This window comes from Canis lupus, chromosome 18 (assembly GCF_048164855.1).
Source record: "Canis lupus baileyi chromosome 18, mCanLup2.hap1, whole genome shotgun sequence".
Classification (NCBI taxonomy): Eukaryota; Metazoa; Chordata; class Mammalia; order Carnivora; family Canidae; genus Canis; species Canis lupus.
The window spans coordinates 12,103,151-12,122,079 of record NC_132855.1 but is presented as its reverse complement, the minus strand read 5'-3'; the positions used below and the strand labels follow the sequence as shown (position 1 = coordinate 12,122,079).

At 38.3% G+C, this 18,929-nt stretch overlaps 1 long non-coding RNA gene across 2 annotated transcripts in view; it reads left to right on the top strand.

The window, feature by feature from the left end:
• The window catches only part of LOC140608665 (uncharacterized), a 306,107-nt gene that overhangs the window by 25,353 nt on the left and 261,825 nt on the right, over window positions 1–18,929 (top strand). Inside the window, exon 1 of one of the 2 annotated variants that reach the window (XR_012010648.1) lies at window positions 17,981–18,134. The exons of the other annotated variant lie outside the window; for it this stretch is intronic. This is a non-coding gene — a long non-coding RNA (uncharacterized lncRNA). Of the gene's footprint in view, window positions 1–17,980; window positions 18,135–18,929 lie in introns of those variants that run through there. 2 annotated transcript variants of the gene reach the window in all.

Genomic DNA, 18,929 nt, shown 5'->3' with positions numbered 1-18,929 from the left:
AACAGAGACCACTGGAGTCTTCTTCACATCTTTAAAAACACAGGTTACTGACCATTTTCCAATTCTGCCCATGTGCAGCCTTAGCTGGGGTCCATACAGCTATTGTGGAGGGAAAAAAAAAAGTCACACTGATCAAGAAAAGGGCCCAGCTTCATTTGGCTACACAGCAAGTTCTGTGCCTTCGAGGAAAGGCTAGTGGAAAAGCTGATTTAAAGGGCATTTAGCAAATAAAACGCCATATCTTCGTTCTCTTTAACTGCAGAAGAGATCACACACACTTTCTTACACTTCTTACAATCATGCAAAGACCAAACCAGTCAATATACACTTAGGGAACCTATGCAGATAAACCATAAGCTAATTGAGAGCAATGATTATACTTTCAACTCCTTTGTAGCATACATGTCACTCTAACTTATTCAATTCGTTTAATAAAAATTTACTGAGCACCTACTACATACTAGGTACTATGCTAGGTCTTAGTAATTCTACATAATTAACATGTGGCTCCTCTCAGAGAGTTCAGAACCTAGGTGAGGAAGACAAGTGGGCACACAATAGTTGTAAAATAATGTGTGAAGTGCATTCCTAGTTGTAGGAATAAAGCACTGTCCTGTCATTGAAGAGGATGAATTAATTCTGTCTCATTTTAGAAATACTCTGGCATTTGAGCTGGTTCTTGAAGGATAAGATGGTCTCTCAGTATCTCGTTAGTTTAACATCCTGCATGTGGCAAATGTTTAATAAACGTCACTGCTTAACAATCTTAGAGAGGAAGGAAACTAGAATTCTTTGAAAGTTGAGTCCATTGTTGTTTCTCCGTTTTTCTTGGATTGAGGTTGTATATCGTAACCAGTCCACCTTCATTAATCAGATTCCTGTGTGGTTCATCATTAGGCCGATATAATTAGGGCTTCTGAGGTTTTCACATAGACACTGTATAGGAGTTGACAACTTGAATGCAACAGGAATGCAAACTTGTTGTTGAAAGTCTCATTTCTTCCTTTTTTTTTCCCTTTGACTTTTGAAGGTTTTATATTTTAAGTTGTCAGTCTTGACACCACACTCATAACCCCCTGGTAATTGAACCCAAAAGGCATTCTGATGAATGACTGAAATTTATTGCTGTGATGGCACTTAATCCAGTACTATTGAGAAGTCAACTCTACCACTGTAAATTTCAGATTTTATAGTGATATTTTGACTACACTGGGCTTCCCCCCCTTCCTAGTGTTAGTTATCCATTATCTAGTGCAGTATTTACAAAATAAATGTTGAGAAGCCTACCATAAATTCTCTGTAGGGTCATTAGTGACTTTATATTTAACAGTAATGATTGCATTAGTCCAATGTATTGAATTTCTATTTTCAGGCAGAATTAACAATTTAATGTTGTTTGAAAAAATATTGGCTAGCCACTCCCATCAGTTGTTTTTGTCTGCATCTAGATGATTCCACATATCAGGATGAAAAAGAACAGATTATACCAACCGTCGGGTAGTTAAAAAAAGATCTGAATGTGGATATTATCAGGAAATCAATAAAATGACTGGCTGAATTTGTCAATTTGTATTTAAACTTGATACTGGGCATAGATAACTCTGCCTTTTTATCAACCTTTAGGATTTCAGAAACAGTAAAAATCCTAATTTCACCACAAGGGGGAAGTAGAACACTAAAATTGTCAAAGGGAGCCTAATGAAAAGGTGTGGTATGTGTTAAGAAAACCTGGACTCCAGCAGGAAATAAGAACTTAAAAAAAAAAGTTGACTAGAATTTAGCAATCTTTGTAGCATCGTGCTCACGTTAATTTCAGCCTCTTCATACTCTGTAAACTTCCTACAAATGTCTCTTTTTGAAATAAACATATGGTTTACAAGATGGACAAAGAAAATAAATAACGATTGTCGGAGAGGGAAGTACTTCACATTTCATCTTGAATGATAACATGTGAAATCTCAAGTATTTAGGAGTTATTGTTAGTTTTCTTAAGATAGCTCACTGGCTGCCTGGGGAGTATATATTTTTGAAGCTGAAACATCTGTGGAAAACAGATCTGCCAAAGTAGTTGTATGATATGGTTTAGTATCTAAACAGAGCCGAAGCTTCTTTCAAAACGTAAATATTTAGGGGCACCTGGGTGGCTCAGTGGTTGAGCATCTGCCTTCGGCTCAGGTCCTGATCTCAGGGTCCTGGGATTGAGTTCTGCAGTAGTTCTGCTCCCCTACAGGGAGCCTGCTTCTCCCTCTGCCTATGTCTCTGTTTTTCTCTGTATCTCTCATGAGTAAATAAATAAAATCTTTTTTTTTTTTCAAAAGGTAAATATTTAATCTTTTTTTTTTTTTTTTTTGGCTTGCTTGTAAAGCCTCCTATCAAGAGAGAAAATCAGGCAAGTCTTCTATTTCTTGTTGAGTCTGACTCAAGATTCTCTTCCTTCAAGAAACATTTCTTTCTTTTTTTTTTTTATCAAGAAACATTTCTGATCTCATTCCACCTTAAGCAGCTGCCTCTTCTTTAGTGGGCATCAGAATCCCTTGGAAAAGTTGTGAAAATAAATTGTTGGGCTCCTATCCCAGAGTTTCTGATTTGGTGAGTCTGGGGAGTGGCCTGAGGTATGTACTGATGCTTTGGGTTTAGGACCACTCGTTTAGGATGTATTCACTCAGTTTACGCTATCAAATACCATCACACCAAAGTCTAAAGAATGGTTCTTATTTGTTTGGTATGTGGGAATTAGGTTTTGCTAAATCTTGTTTAAAACCAGGAGGCTGTTGACTGTGGCTCTGAAAGTTTCCTATTAGCAGCTCTGCAGATGGATTTTATTCATTAGGATTTGACCTGAATATTGTCACACACTTTTGAGTACATTTTCTATATTGTGGCTTTTTGAGCACACTGTCACTTGAAGTAGACCTGGGCCTTTTGTCCCTGTGCCTGCCCTTTCAGCCCTGGAGAGCTAGTACAGTGCGTGGTCTATAATGTGTGTGCCCTCAAATCTTAATAACCAAAAAAAAAAAAAATTAAAATACTAGTACAGGAGTGCCTGGCTGGCTCAGTCGGTGGAACATGCGATTCTTAATCTTGGGTTTGTAAGTTTGAGCCCCACTTTGAACGTAGAGATTACTTAAAACATAAAATATTTTAAAAAATACCAGTACATATGCCATTTAGTAAGTAATTCTTCACAGAAATACTAGTACTGATGTAAAATGAGGATCAGGAAAGGATTTGGTCTGAATCCTTCCACCTATATATCTATAATGATTAGTTAAATGAGAATTGGTTAATTGCCTGTATTTTTTTTACCTTTTGCCTGAGTGAAAGAAAAACAATGGGCCAAACACAATGCCGGGTATCAGCATATGGCTTCTGTTTTAGTCACCAGTTCAGTGGGTAAATGGCAGCCATGTGATCTCAGTCAGCCTTCCAGAGCCAGATGAAAATAGCCATACTTACCTAAAGAGATCCACCGAAGAAGACAAACAGCGGCAGCAAAGTCTTTTGTAAAAGTTAAGTGTCATATGTAGATTTAGTAAAGATGGTCAGCTTCACACTATGGGTTTCACTGGTCAGATCTATTTCTTTACAAATCACGTTTCTAGAAACAAAAGGATTATAAACAGATGCATGGATCCACTGAGGACCATATAATATACTGGCAACCATTTAAAGGTACTGAAGATTAAAGCTGACTATTTACCAGCATGGCATTGAGTGGGTGTAAGACTATATATGGCCCGCGTTCTAATTGCTTAACAAATCAACGCAGGCAAAGCAGTTAATCAGGTAGGCCCTGCAGACTCTGCCACCGATTCCCTGATTCACAATAAGCCACACACTCAGCCTTTGGAGGTTCCGCATGCATGTGTAATTTCTACTAAAAAAGCTATGAGATGGTGACGTCTAACTCACCATTGTTTTCTAATACTCCAACCCTAGCTTCAGGGCGCTGAATAATGATTCTTTTACTAGGGCCACCATGAGAGTGTTTATGAAATGTTTTGAGCTTCTCAGATGAAGACATGCTATTCCACGTTAGGACCCTCCTCTCAAGCAAGGCTTACAAATAGATTTCAAAATAATAGTTTTTTTAAAAAAGATTTTATTTATTTATTTGAGAGAATGAGAGAGAGAGCACAAGTGGTGGGGGCTGGGGTGCAGGGAGAGGAAGAAGCAGGCTCCCCACTGAACAGGGAGCCTCAGGTGGGGTGTGATCCCAGGACCCCTGAGGGTTAACCAACTGAGCCACCCAGGCACCCCAAAATAATGGTTTTTCAAAAGTGTGAGGAGATATGAAAAAATCTTATTTGATCTGCAGAATTTGCTCTTGAATTACCCATACTTACCATACTTGCCAATATGGCTATTTCTAGTTATTCCTGCATGATGGTGGCTTGTAATCGCAGGTGATTAGAGAGAGGCAGGCCATAGCTGTTGAATGCGGCTGAAAACAGGCTTCCAAAGCAGCATCACACACTTACCTCCTGGTCCTAGCTATAGGGCTCAGCCCCTTGAACATTTGCCCACTCTCTCCTTTTATCCCTCCTTCTATGTTTGGCTGATTAATTCAGTGTCATGTTCATTTTGGCTATTTCCTCTCTTCCGGCCAGTGCTCCCAAGAGGTTCTAGCAAAAGTAAGGACTCTGGTGTCAGATTGCTTGGATTTAACTTTGACTCTAACACTGGCTTCCTGAGTCTTGGTTTCCTTCATTCTAAAACAGGGATAGAATTTATCTCAAAAGTTGTTGTCAAGATTTGCTGAGATAAATACAATTCCTGACAAATATTTATGCTCACTATATGCCAGATGTTGTTATTATGAGGTGTTTTTGCATTTAGCTTGAGCCTATGTCACTGTGGCTCTATGACCTGTGCTGCTCTTTCCTGCTTGATTCTGTGGCACTGAGGTCCTGTCCCAGGTTTCTGGAGCTGGGTACACCCTTTGCTCCTTCTAGGGTCCTCTTGCATCTTCCCTTGGAGATAGGGTTCCTGAGTTTAGGAGAGTTCCTACTTTTCTATTAGTATCACTATCTCATTATGTTTTGATCTCTGACAAAAGCAAGCAATCTTCGGATCTACTACTAAGGATTTAAAAATCCTTGGTAGTAGATTTTTGGATTTTGATTTTGGATTTAAAAATCAATATTCAGGGATGTTTGGGTGGCTCAGTGGTTGAGTGTCTGCCTTTGGCTCAGGGCATGATCCCAGGGTCCTGGGATCCAGTCCCACATCACACTCCCCGCAGGGAGCCTGCTTTTCCCTCTGCCTATGTCTCTGCCACTCTCGCTGTGTCTCTCAAGAAAAAATAAAATCTTAAAAAAAAAAAAAAAAGAAATCAATATTCATTATCAGTGTGCCTAAAGTGACTGAATCAGTTGGCCATTATTGTTCCACTCATTAGTCATTGATGGATTGATGGTATGACCTCAGAATCCCCATTTCATGAACAATTATTCCAACGCCAGCAAAGAGGACATTAAACTTCTTTTGTCTCCAGCCAAGTTTTAGGTTCAACTATTATGTGTTTTAATTTTTTATGTCCTCTTCTAGAGAAATCTCATTCAGTTATTAGGTTGAAATATTTTCTGCTACCACAAAGCCAAGTATTTGTGCTGTTCTGTAGGTTAAAGAGGCCAAGCTCCTTGAGCCTAGAGGAGGAAGACAATAAAGCTCAAGTAATTTATTCCTTGCTTATACAAAAGTGGTGGATGGAAGATTTCCATCTTTGTGAGACTTTGTAGGGCACATTTCGATATTCTATAGAATTGGTTGGGGAAATGTGGGGTTAAATAATGAAGAAAATTTTGCGGTGAAGAACAAAAAAGCTGAAAAAAGATTTCTTTGCCTATAGCATAAGGTATAGAAAAATGGCTCTATTTTCAGATGAATCAATCTTAGCCTTTCCTTTAACAATAGGTAAATGAGGAACTTAAATCTCCATTAACTTTGAATACCCATGCTACATCACTGTAACCAACGGTTTGTTCTTTTGTCCCACGAATGAGCTGAAGACAGGGCCTTACTTTAATATGAAATACACTGATTTTGTTGGATTCTATTACATTCTCATGCTGCTAAAAAAATCTTTTCATGTTCAAATTCCACTGTGTTTTCAATGTCAGGTTTTTTCTTTCAAAAGGAAAAGGGTCCCCTGTGGAAGTTTATGAAAGCTGACACATTTTCTTGTAAAATATCCTTCTGAGACCATATGGTTTATCGGTAAGCACATATTTTTGGACCTTTTAAAATGAGTATTATGAAATTAACGTGAGATGTTTTTAGAAAAGTGAATGCTATTGACTCTGTAGGGCACAATGCCTGTCTCCATTGTGGTTGTTACTCTTTATAATTCCCTGCAAAAGCCATTTTCAGATAATTAAAAAAGGTATTTGGAGCAAAAATACTTATCAAAAGAGGTTATATAACAAATGCATGGCAGCCAGTTGTCAAAGTTAAAAATACCCACTTCTTTCCCCCCAAAGCCATTAGATCTATTACCACCTAATTGCTTGGAAAATTCATTTTCTTTTTCTCAAATCACAGCCTTAATTGAGGTCTGAAAGCTCACCAAGTGCCTCTTAAATCAGTAAACGTAACTTTTAAAAATTCTTCTATAATTTATCTTTGTGGCCAAGAACATATATTTTTTTTTATTTGAGCAGATATGGCAGCTGCTACTAGTAGAAGAGCTTCTTACTTGGAGAAATAAGAGAACTGGGAACATGTTTGACTGTTTCTGATAATGCATATTGAGGGCAAGAGTTCATAGCAAAGTGAACAGATATTGATGCAAGCATATTATTTAATCACACTGCAACCAAAGGATTTTTAACCAGTTTATGTGGGTATTGTATCCTAAATGTCAAGATGAGAAGCAAAAATCTATTCTTCATTCTGGCTGTGAAACTCTGCCCTTCATGTATGCATCAGCAAGAGTAATGTGTAATATACACAACCTTCTTCATTGTTATGCAAACCCCGAAGAATGTACAGAACAAGAAATAATTTTCAACTTTGGTTTATGACATATCAAGCATCAGTGATGATTAGAGTACCTAAATCTGTGTCTGAAATCAGAATTAATTTTAATTATATAAAAGGGATGAGACTAAATGTGATTTTGAAATGAACATTGAAGCAATCATTCAGGTTAGGGTTGCTGTTTTAAGGAATTACCTTGGGGATCTATAAATGAATTTGAAAAAATTCTGTTTTCTTTTTTTTTTTTTTTTTAAGATTTTATTTATTTATTCATGAGGGAGAGGCAGAGACACAGGCAGAGGGAGAAGCAGGCTCCATGCACAGAGCCCGATGCGGGGCTCTATCCCAGGTCTACAGGATCAGGCCCTGGGCCGAACGTGGCACTAAACTGCTGAGCCACCCGGGCTGCCCTGTATTCTATTTTCAAAATGTTTTTGAAACCCCTTTATCAGAATTCCCTGAGTTAGTTTACAATCTACTTCTCCTTACTAGTTTATTATTAATTTATTACTTTATTACTTTGTCTGCTTTAAGAGTTTATTTGAGCAAAAATCAATTGGAAACAGCAGCACCAAACCCAAAGTGATTAGGAGAGCTTCACTGTCAGGAGCTCAGGGAGAGACTCTTATGGAGAAAAGGCAGAAATGAGGAAATTATCCATTAACTATAATATAGAGCCTCTTTGGCTGTTTGTGATTACTTGTCCTTAGGCTTTGATTTTGCAACCTTGACACACTTACACTCTTGGATTTTGGTTTGCTTACATAGGCTGTCATGGCATTAGGGTCACAACAGTCTAATGGTCTCCTTGTTTAATTAATTTGATAATTTCCACCTTTGGTTATCCTCTCATATGTGAGCAATTGGCCAAAAATTTGGTATTAGTGCCACTCTTAGGCACCGTCAGAGTTAAGTTGCTCTTGTCTCACTGTGAAACTCACCGGTTGTGAGGTCAGATCTGGGGAAAAACTGTTTTTGCAGTTCATCTCATTGTCCATGTTTCTGTTTTTTTTTTTTTTTTCTCCAAGTATAGAGAGACCATCCAATGTACTGCTGATACTTATGAACATGCCTTTAAGACCCATAAGAACAGAGTGTATCAGCAAGACTATAAAAATAACTACTAGGAAGATAATACCAAGAGACTGACGCATGCTCCTTAGCCAGAACCTCCATCCACCAAAGAATTCGGTGTGAAATAAATCAAAATATGTACCTAAAGAACATCAACTGGTTTCAGCCAACTGGCTTGTTTGTTAATTTCCTATATTTACTGCAATACCAGAGGTGTTGATCCAGCTACAGTAGAAGGTATTTGTTTTTTTTTTTTTTTTTTTTTTTTTTTTTTAATTTTTATTTATTTATGATAGTCACAGAGAGAGAGAGAGAGGCAGAGACACAGGCAGAGGGAGAAGCAGACTCCATGCACCGGGAGCCTGACGTGGGATTCGATCCCAGGTCTCCAGGATCGCGCCCTGGGCCAAAGGCAGGCGCCAAACCGCTGCGCCACCCAGGGATCCCTAGTAGAAGGTATTTGCCACAGCACTGACTTCTCCTTGTTCAGCCAAAAGGTAATCTAAAGTAATTCTATTATCTAACATCCTTCAGCCCCGCCACCAGGAAGAAAATCTAGGGACTGTTGTACAGCTATAGCCTTACCAGTAGATTTAGACATAGTTGCCAAAGTTAAGGAGCATTGACTTTCCATGTGTGAACAGAGAGAAAAAGCAAGTAACAAAAAGGCAGAAGAAATAGAGCTTAAAATTGGAAATAAAGATCTTGATCTGTGATCTTGGGAGATCTGTCTACTTCAAGATGCTGTCTGCTTCTGGGGAGAAACCTCCCTAATCAATGTAAATTTTAGATCTCCAGCTAGTGTGTAGCTGGAGGAACCCTTTTTGATTGGAGGATGTGGACTAAAGGTTCAGGTACCTGTATTTTTGGCTGCTGTTTGGGTAGTGAGAAGGACCTGGTATGGTCCCTTCCAATGTGTTCAAGGGCAGTCTTTGCTTTTACTGATTCAAAATCAGACAGTGGGAGGAAATTGAAAGTGCTAGTCTGGAGAGTAGTAGGACATTAGAGGAAAATAGAAGAATTCCTGATCCCGTTTGGTTTATAGATATGTAATGAAATCTCAAAGACAATGAACATAATCCAGTACCTGTAGAGTTGTGCTATAATTTTTTACTGAAACATAATTCTTTCCTCTAAAATCACTGTCATGTCTATCAAAGATAATCACAGCAAGACTAATTTGTTTATAAAATAAGTCTACTGGTCTGATTATGTAAGCACAGCAAGAATCATGATCATCTGGATACGCTCTTTTTAAATCTGCTTTGCTGGAACTTTTCATAAGGAATCTTAGATTGGACTTTTAAAAGCCTCTCTAGGCTTAGAAGTCAAGCCAAGAATTCACCATCAGACTTTGCCTGGAATATGTATAGATTTGGGTAGATTCCTGTGTTCTGGGGGTTGCCTAAATATTTTGAGGTTGCTGGGCCTGCCACAAAGTGACTCTTCATAGTCAGCTGGTAAGACCACTGGGAACCATAAGGTTCCCATAAAGGCAAGGTACAAGACCAATTTTTCCAAGGGGCTTTTATTGGCTCCATAATGTCAACTTTAGTTTCTTAAAACTATCTGGTTATATCTGACTTTATGCATATTTTCAAATATGACATTGTAGTCAAAGCCTTAGTAATATAATCAATGTTTCCAATTACGTCCCATTAAAGAACAACAGATTCTTACTGAACTTATGTAAATCACTATATTGCCATGAAAATAAGAATATTCAATAAGTTTCTGAATTCTAGAGAAATCAGGAAGGGAGAAAAAAGTAACTTTTATTTTTTAGTGGTCTTTACACCCAACCTGGGGCTTGAACTCACAACCCAGAGATGAAGAGTGGCATGCTCTTCTGACTGAACCAGCCAGGTACCCTGTAAATGTTTTAGTCCTCTACATAGATATACATTACATAATTACTATAAGTCACAGATAGCTTATGAGAAAAGAAACAGATTTTCTGAAATCTGCAAAATAAAACATTAAGGAACCAGTAATATTTCAAAGAAAAATTTATACAAAATATAATCATCCTCATTAGTTCATTCAATACCATATTATTAATTCTCCTTCTGATTGAATCCAGTGTTTTCGTTGGTTCTAGAAATTTTTATCTAGTTCAGTTTTATGATCTTAAAGTCACCAGAAACCTGTATTCTAGAGTATTTGTCAGAGTCCTTTTCGTGAATATCTCTTTGCAAAAGCATTAGAGTAGAACAATAACTATAAAAGACAAAAAGACTTGAAAAATGCCCATGGTTAAAGATTTGATGACAATTCATTTGACAAGGAAATGTAGTTATTTCTGTGACAGATAATAACTTAGGATAATAACTGGACAATGAGAGTATTGACAATTTTCTGGGAACTTTAGATAATTTCTGGGATACCTATGTTAGTAACATATATCCATACACAGATAACCTAAGCAGGTTTATCATTCCCTCTTAGTTGATAATGCTTTCCACATAGTTTAATGTACCAAATAAATCACCAAATAAACCTAATTAGTTTAACATCTCTATTTTACAAGATGACACAAATCCTTTGAGATTTTTCAGAGACCCTCTGGGAAATCTCAAAGTTACTCTGAGACTAAAGGAACTCTATTTAAAAAATTATTTTAAGAAGTTGTCAAAATGTCAAAAGGTTTGAATATTTGACTACTAGAATCTCAGCTCATTATGAAATATTATTTATTGATTTAACTAAAGTGACAATAGAAAATTTTGAAGGCAAATACAGAAGGTTACATAGTTGTGAATAAAATTTAGCTCTTAATATTGAGAAGACTGGCTTTTCTTAAGTAATCAAAGACCTGATAAAGACAACATGAAATGGCAGTAAATTATTTTGGTAACACACAAATTTTGCTTTCCAGATAGATTACACAAATCTCTTATCAAGAGCAGACCAAGAAAATAAAAAAGACCAGACCAAGAAACCGTCATCCTTTTAACAGAGAGAAAACCAAATTCTAATTTTGTACCAATGTACTTTTGATATTTAAACTCATTATTTAAAAACTTAAATAAATCCGTTCCAATTTTAGTTACCTTGACCATCCATAAAATTCCTTTTCAAAGATTCCTTCTCCATGTACCTTCCATAATCTTTAAAAAATGTCCAGTCAGGTTTTGTTGTATGGCTTTTCTCTTTCTCATCGAAACAACCACTTATTCATTCTATTTTCCTTACCTACTTTTCATATATAGTTGTTTCCTTTACTCTTATTATTTCTAAATAGTTTTAATCCTATATATTGATTAGAATTCTTAACCCTTAGAATCCTTTGTCCCTAGTGAAAACTAAGAAGCAAACAATTATGGGCTGTTACACTTACATTCTGTGAATTAACAAGTTTAGAAATACATGTTACAGTTTCTAGAAGTACATTCTTCCTCCTAGGAAATTTTTCAATGCAGCACAATAAGTAAGTTTCAAGTTACCAAAAAGATTTTGGAGATTATTGTTCAGTAGACATACCATAAATCATAATTATTATTGAAAAATTTATTTATAAACTTTTTTTTTACTCACATCTGTTTAATTTACTTCATCTTAACAATTATATTTAGGAACTCATGAACACTTCATGAGAATTACACAGCTAATCACCATCTTAAGTTATTTTTCTTGCTAAAACAAATTCTGTAACAGAGATAACATGAGCTTATGTGACTTTTAGTAAACTTAAGTAGCATAAAAGTATTATACTCACTGCTGATAACTGTAATTAAACCAACAAACTTAAGGAAGCTTTTATTTACTGATCATTAGCTTAGATCATGTAAACTTAAAAAAAACATTAGAATTAGGTTTTATATTTCTGAGAGTATACTTGATTTATTTTAGTGCTTGTCTTTGAGTCAATTAAGTAGAAATTAACTTTACAAATTAGAGGTAGAAAAATATCATACATCTATAACATGTCTGTGCAGAGATCTCATAACTTTTGTTTAAAAGTTTTAGCCATGAGACATGTATGATGATAATGCAGAACTCCATAGCTTATCAAAGAATGGTTGGATACACATTGTACTTCTGGCAGATAGAATAAATTAAAGTTACCTCCGCAGATGGCTGAAATTTTTTTTTTACAATTATTCTTTTTTTTTTAATGGAAGTATAGTTGACATAATGTACATTGGTTTTAGGTTTACAGCATAGTGATTCTACAGGTCTAATACTTATGCTCTGCTCGTCACAAGTGTACCTGTCATCTATCACCATACATCTATTACAATACCATTGACTATAACCCTTGTGCTGTGCCTTTCATCCCTGCTACTTGTTTGTTCCATAACAGGAATCCTGTATACCTCTTATACCTCTACACCAACTTTGCCCATTTCCCTACCCTTCCCCTCTGGCAACCACTAGTTTGTTCTCTGTTTTTATGGGTCCATTTCTGCTTTTTGTTTCTTTGTTTCATATTTTAGATTCCATATATAAGTGAAATCACATGGTAATTGTCTTTCTCTGACTTATTTCACTTAGCGCAATACTCTAATTCCATTCATGTTGTCACGAATGGCAAGAAGTCTTTTTTAATGGCACAGTTATATTCTGTTATATATATTATATATCTTCTTTATAATATATATCTTTATACATACATGAAATATGTGATATATATATATAGCTTTTTTATCCATTCATCTATGGACACTTGGGTTACTTCATAGCTTGGCTATTGAAAATAATGCCACAGTAAACATAAAGGTGTATATATTTTCCTGGATTAGTGTTTTTGTGGATTTTTTGGGGGGTGAGGGGGAATGTCTAGTAATGTAGTCATTGGATTGTCTGGCGTTTCTATTTTTAATTTTTTGAGGAACCTCCATACTACTTTGTATAGTGGTTGTACCAATTTGCATTCCTACTAACAGTGCGCAAGGGTTCTTTTTTCCCCACTGCCTAGCCAACACTTTTTCTTTTCCTTCCTTCCTTTTCTTTTCTTTTCTTTTCTTTTCTTTTCTTTTCTTTTCTTTTCTTTTCTTTTCTTTCTTTTCTTTTCTTTCTTTTTTTCTTTTCTTTCTTTCTTTCTTTCTTTCTTTCTTTCTTTCTTTCTTTCTTTCTTTCTTTCTTTCTTTCTTTCTTTCTTTCTTTTCTTTTTCTCTGAGTCTAACCATTCTGACAGTGTCGGTGATATCTCATTGTAGTATTGCTTTGCACTTCCCTGATGACCAGTGATGTTGAGTATCTTTCCATGTGTCTATTGGCCATCTGTATTTCTTTGGAAAAATATCTATTCAAATCCTCTGCCCATTTTAAATCAGATTATTTGGGAGCTTTTTTGGTGTTGAGTTTTAGAAGTTCTTTATATAATTTGTGTGTTAACCCCCTAGTCAGACATGTCACTTGCAAATATCTTCGCCCATTCAGTAAGTTGCCTTTTCATTTTGTTGATGGTTTCCTTCGCTATGCAAAAGCTTTTTATTTTGGTGTAGTCCCAATAGTTTTCATTTAGCTTTTGTTTCCGTTGCCTAAGGAGACATATTTAGGAAGATGTTGCTAAGGCAGATGGCTAAAAATTTTACTAGTATTTGTGGGAAATACTTTTAAGATTTTTCATTCACCTAATTTCCAAATAGCTTTCTTATTTCTCTTATAAGAATGACCTCTTATAAGTTTGCTTTTCAAGAGGTGGCTTTGAGTTTGACAAGATCTGGTAGGGCATTTACATCTCAAAGGCATGGAGAAAAAAATGTGAATTTTCTCCAAGAAGGGCTTTTGTTTCCTCAATTTAGATCTTTTACAGTATCTGCAAGCCTTTTAAGATAAATAAAGGAATTTGGGGGATTGGTAAAAAAGGACAGACAGGTGGGGTTTGGATTATTTCTAGAGCTGCATTTCTGTTCTCATAAAGACTCAATTATAAGACAAGTACAATTATTTTAAATTCTTCAAAGAATTGGGTTGCAACCTGAGTGACCTCAAGACACTCACCTAGCCATCGAACTACATTATCCTCAATTGCTTCTTTATATTAGGGAGAAGATCTTCGACTAAGATAGAAATCAAAAGATTCCTGTGTTCCAAATTTAGAGCTGTGTTTCTTTGGAAACTTTTGGTAAATTCTTCCACAGTGGCTTCAGAATGTTTTTCTTTCCTTCTGGGTACAGTTTCATTTTAGCTTAGGAGAGAACACCTAAAAAAAAAAAAAGTTCCTATCTGGTTCTGAGTATTAGTTTCCAGGGTGGTCAATTTCTGACCATAAAGGTACTTAAAAAAAAATTCCTGTCAAGTTTCATCTGGGACTAATGTAAATATTCCTGGCAGAATGATCAACCCCATGGACACAATAAGGGTCCCCAAAGAAGGTCCAAAAGATCCAACCTTGCAAGATCCCGAGCCACTCCCAAAGATAACTGAAAGAAAGACTTACATACTTTTTCAAAGAGCTGGGAAGAGTTGGTAGGACGCTAGCTACAAATGGGGTGCAGCCCACATTTCTGTCTTGCCCTATTTTGGGAGCCCCCAACATGACAGTTGATAAATCTCAGAACACAAAATGAGACAAAGAAGTCAGCAGCTGTCCCTAGGATAGAAAGAATTGATAATCCATATTTTTTCCTGCCAATCTGAATTTGGAAAAGAACATGAAATGTTATCTTCATCTCTCAACCAGACATCAAAGAAAGAAATCTGGGGAGAGCTGGTTTTGTTAAGAATTCTTAGCTTTGCTGTCTTTTGCCAGTTTCCCAGGATGCTGCCTATAGTGAGTGAGTGAGGTATCTCAGTGGATCATCAGAAACTATAGAGAAAAAAAAATTCCCTCTACCTTTTTTTAGGGAGCACTTGGTAGAAACCCCTTTTTGGCTAGGATGTTTCATAAACGGGTAAGTGTATTTAAGATGGTTAAAAGTTAAAAAAAAAAAAAAAAAGGGATGGTTAAAAGTTCTCTACTGTGACCCCTATAATTCAAGATTATCTTTGGTTAAGTTTAACCTACTTGTTCAGCATTAAAACAACAACAAAAAATTTTTTTTAAAGATTTTATTTATTTACTCATGAGAAACACAGAGAGAGAGGCAGAGACACAGGAAGAGGGAGAAGCAGGCTCCATGCAGGGAACCCGACATAGGACTTGATTCCAGGACTCCGGGATCACGACCTGAGCCAAAGGGAGACACTCACACTGAGCTACCCAGGTGCCCCTAAAACAAACTTTTATTCACCTGAGGCCTCACGGGACTCGATCCTGTTTAAGTCAAACCTGGTCTGTCTTGGGACCCAGCTGGGTTTTTAAGTTACACCCAGGTCGTTTGAGACTCAGTCCAGTTTCTAAGTCAGATCCAGCCCAGCTTCTAAGTCAGACCCAGTCTATCCCTGGACCTGGTCCTTCCTGGACCCCATCTGGCTTCTAGGCTGACCTCAGATCCAGCCCAGCTTCTTAGTCAGACCCAGTCTATCCCTGGACCCGGTCCTTCCTGGTCTCCATCCGGCTTCTAGGGCAGGACCCAGGCTGACCTCGGATCCAGCCCAGCTTCTAAGTCAGACCTTGTCCATTCCCAGACCCAGCCTTTCCCGGACCAAATCTGGTTTCTAAGTTGGGCCCAGCCTGACCGCAGACCCTGTCCAGTTTTAAAGTCAGACCCTGTGGGTCCCTGGACACAGTCTGTCAGGGCTCAGGTCTGGTTCCAGAGTTTGGACCCAGGCTAACCCTGGACCCAGTGTGGTTCTGAAGGCGCCCAGCCTGATTTTAGTTCAGCAGGGTTTCTAAGTTGGACCCACTCCAACTCCAGACCCAGCCCAACTTTGGCCAGCTTCCAGAACCAGTCGAGGACGAAGCCCAAATAAAATCCGAAAAGTCATAATGCAAAAGCTTTGGAGCTAGGACCCAAAACCCAGGAGCAGCTTTTCCACCATCTCCAGAGGCAGCAGGAAAGCAGCAGTTCAAGGTACCTACATCTGGTTGCTTCTTGCTCCTGGGGGTGCTGGGGGTCTCCTTCATTTTCCTTTTCTGACACCAGAACTGTTAAAAGATAAATTGAGGCATATTAAACATTTTAAGAATTCATTTGCCCACAAATTGATTCCATTTGGGCAGTGCCAAATTGGAAGTGATTCGGAGTGCCCGTTGTTACTTGGGAGTTATGTTCTTACTGCAGAGGGTGTTACCCTGCTTGAGTCACCTTCTTCACTTCTCAGACTTGAATCAATGAATTTTTGTTTCTTTAGAAATTTACAAGGCTGTGGTATAGGCAATTCCAAGATATTTCGTGTAGCAGCATCCTCTCTGGAATGACTTTGTGCGTCTCCTTTGTACCCCAGGATAACTTGGATGTAAAAGTGAGAAGAAGGCAGCTCAGTGATTAGTATACATTGCTCTCATTTAATCTTCACAGAAGTCCTATGAAGCAAGTATTATCCCTGTCAGAGAAGGAAACAGAATTAAAATGTTTAGGTGATCTCAGATCCCTTAGAACTAGTGTAGAGTTGGGATTTCTCTGGCACTAAAGTTCTGCTCCTTATCCTCCCTGTTGTTTTCCTTCCAGGGAAACAACATCATTCTGCAACGCTTAGCTCCGTTGTGTTTGTGAAAATTCACATTACTTTTTAATTGTGTTACATGTATACATATCTATGTAAGCTTGGGCCGGTGCATTAGAGCTATTTTTAATATCATTTGAGATTATATAGCTTTGAGAGATGAGGAAAGGTGAAGAAATGTCATTTGTTTATGCATAGCAGGCATTATGATGGAAAGCCAAATAACATTGGGCACTGTTGACAGTAATAATATTTTACCTCCTAGTGTTACGAAAATTTGCTTCATTAAACAAGATCAAACAAATGAACCAACAAGAAGTAAGCCTATTTCTAACAAGCAGGCCTGAAGAGTAAATAAAGCAATGAGAAATGAGTTGGTGATTTTAAGTAAAAGCCTTGGGGAGGATGGAATGGAAATGATTCAGGCCTCTACTTTGGATACGTCTGGAGACAAAAGAATGCATAAGCACACTGAGTCCTGGTCTCAGGATGAGCAGTTTGGGTGGTATGCATCTTGTTCAAATGACTTGACTTTCGGAGAAGTGACAGACATTAGAGATCTGTAGCTGCCTAGTGATGGCCTAAAAGAACCATCTTTTCGTGTTTCATCAACTACATCCATCAAAAGCTAACATGCGCATACTGCTTCCTGGGTGCCAACTAAGGTGACCAACTCATCCTGGTTTGCTTGGGGCTTTCTCAGGTTTAGTATGGAAAGTTCGGCATCCTGGGAGCCCCCTCAGTCCTGGGCAAACCAGAGCAGTTGGTCATTGATGTCAGGTTCTGTTCTAAACGCTTTATATTTAGTAATACATTTATTATTTATTATTGTCATTTATTATTTGACATCCTTGTTTTGCAGAGGGGGAAGTGCTTGCGTGGAGAGGCTAAGAAACTTGCCCAGGGTCCCTTAGCCAGTAAGTGGCAGGCAGGATTTGAAATCAGGCAGTATGGTTCAACTGTCAGGCTGCCTCTAAGTGGATGGCCTCTAAGAGTGTTCTGCTTTGTAATAGAGAAAGAGAAATTGTTTGGGATAGAATAATGGCCCCAAACCCGATGCTACTCTCACGGTGCATTATGCTGGCTATATGGGCAAGAAAACAGGCAAGCACTGGGTCTGAAAAAGAAGTTCTTGTCAGAAAGTAGAGCGAGCTCTTTCAGCACGTGGGAAGTTTAATTAACCCAACCTGTGTGGCCAGGGAAGGCATGAGATACTATATAAAGGACCCAGCCTCCTACTTGACCTTGTGGTTGGTCAACAAGCCTCTGATAATGGCAGCTGTAGGAGAATGGATATCAATGACAGTGGCTGCAGAAAAGCAGAAACGTTTGCAGTGGGGACATGAACCACTCAGGACTTCCAGGGCAGCAGAGGACAAGATGGGAGATTTGGGGTAGAATCAATCACATTATGATCGTCCCCAGGGCCATGGTAGTGTTGGTCTGCCAGTCTGCGTGGTCCACAGAAGCCTGGATTAAATGAATACATGGCGGCGAGGACGTCTTGGCAAGGAGATTCTCGAACATATCCGTGATGGGCTGCCAGTATGTTAACAACAACAAGCCCCCAAGACAACGAACAGGTAAACCAATTTGGAACCATTTCTTTTGGAGGGTGAGAACTGCCCTATCTTGTGCTATGTTCCACAGGAATTAGCAGGTTAGAGCTTTCCCTGATTTGAAAAACCATAAGCACTGCCATTTACTGCTGTTTCTGTGTAATGTCTTCAGTTGGACAACCAGGCACAGCCCTGGGGGCACACTACATTCTTCTGGGAAGATCTATACCACATCCAGGCCTTTCCCAGATGCTGGTTGTTTTGCAGGCATTCCCCAGGTGATTGAAATGTGAAGCTCAGGGCTTGACCCTGAACCAGATCATTAACTTAATGAGGGCCTCTGACCTGAAATTGCTGGATATGCTCTGTCTGTTGTAAGCAGGACCCAGGACACAGAGGGCCATGGGACATTATGGTGAGGAACAGTTGCTGTGGCTTGGTGGAGAGCAGCAGACCCATGTACCACACTTGCTGGTGGTGTTAGCTAACCCAGAACAGGCATTCAGTGGGGCCTAATATCATCTTTCTTGAGGAGTTACTGAGTGCTGCCGGTACCAACTAAATGCTTGTAGAATTTAGCATGTTACAAACGTGCACACCATCAAGAGGATGTAGTCTCCTTAAGGAAGGAAGGGATCATAGCTTGATGGGCATATTAAAGAAAGTTCTCCACCTTCCCCAAGGAGTCGTGCTGATTCTCCAAGCACTGTGGACCCAGCTCACTTTGGGAGGTGACATCTTGTCTCTCAGTTTTCCTTTGGCTTCACTTGCAATGGGCTTCAGCTCTCCTATTATCGGATCGGCTGCTAGTTATGTGTT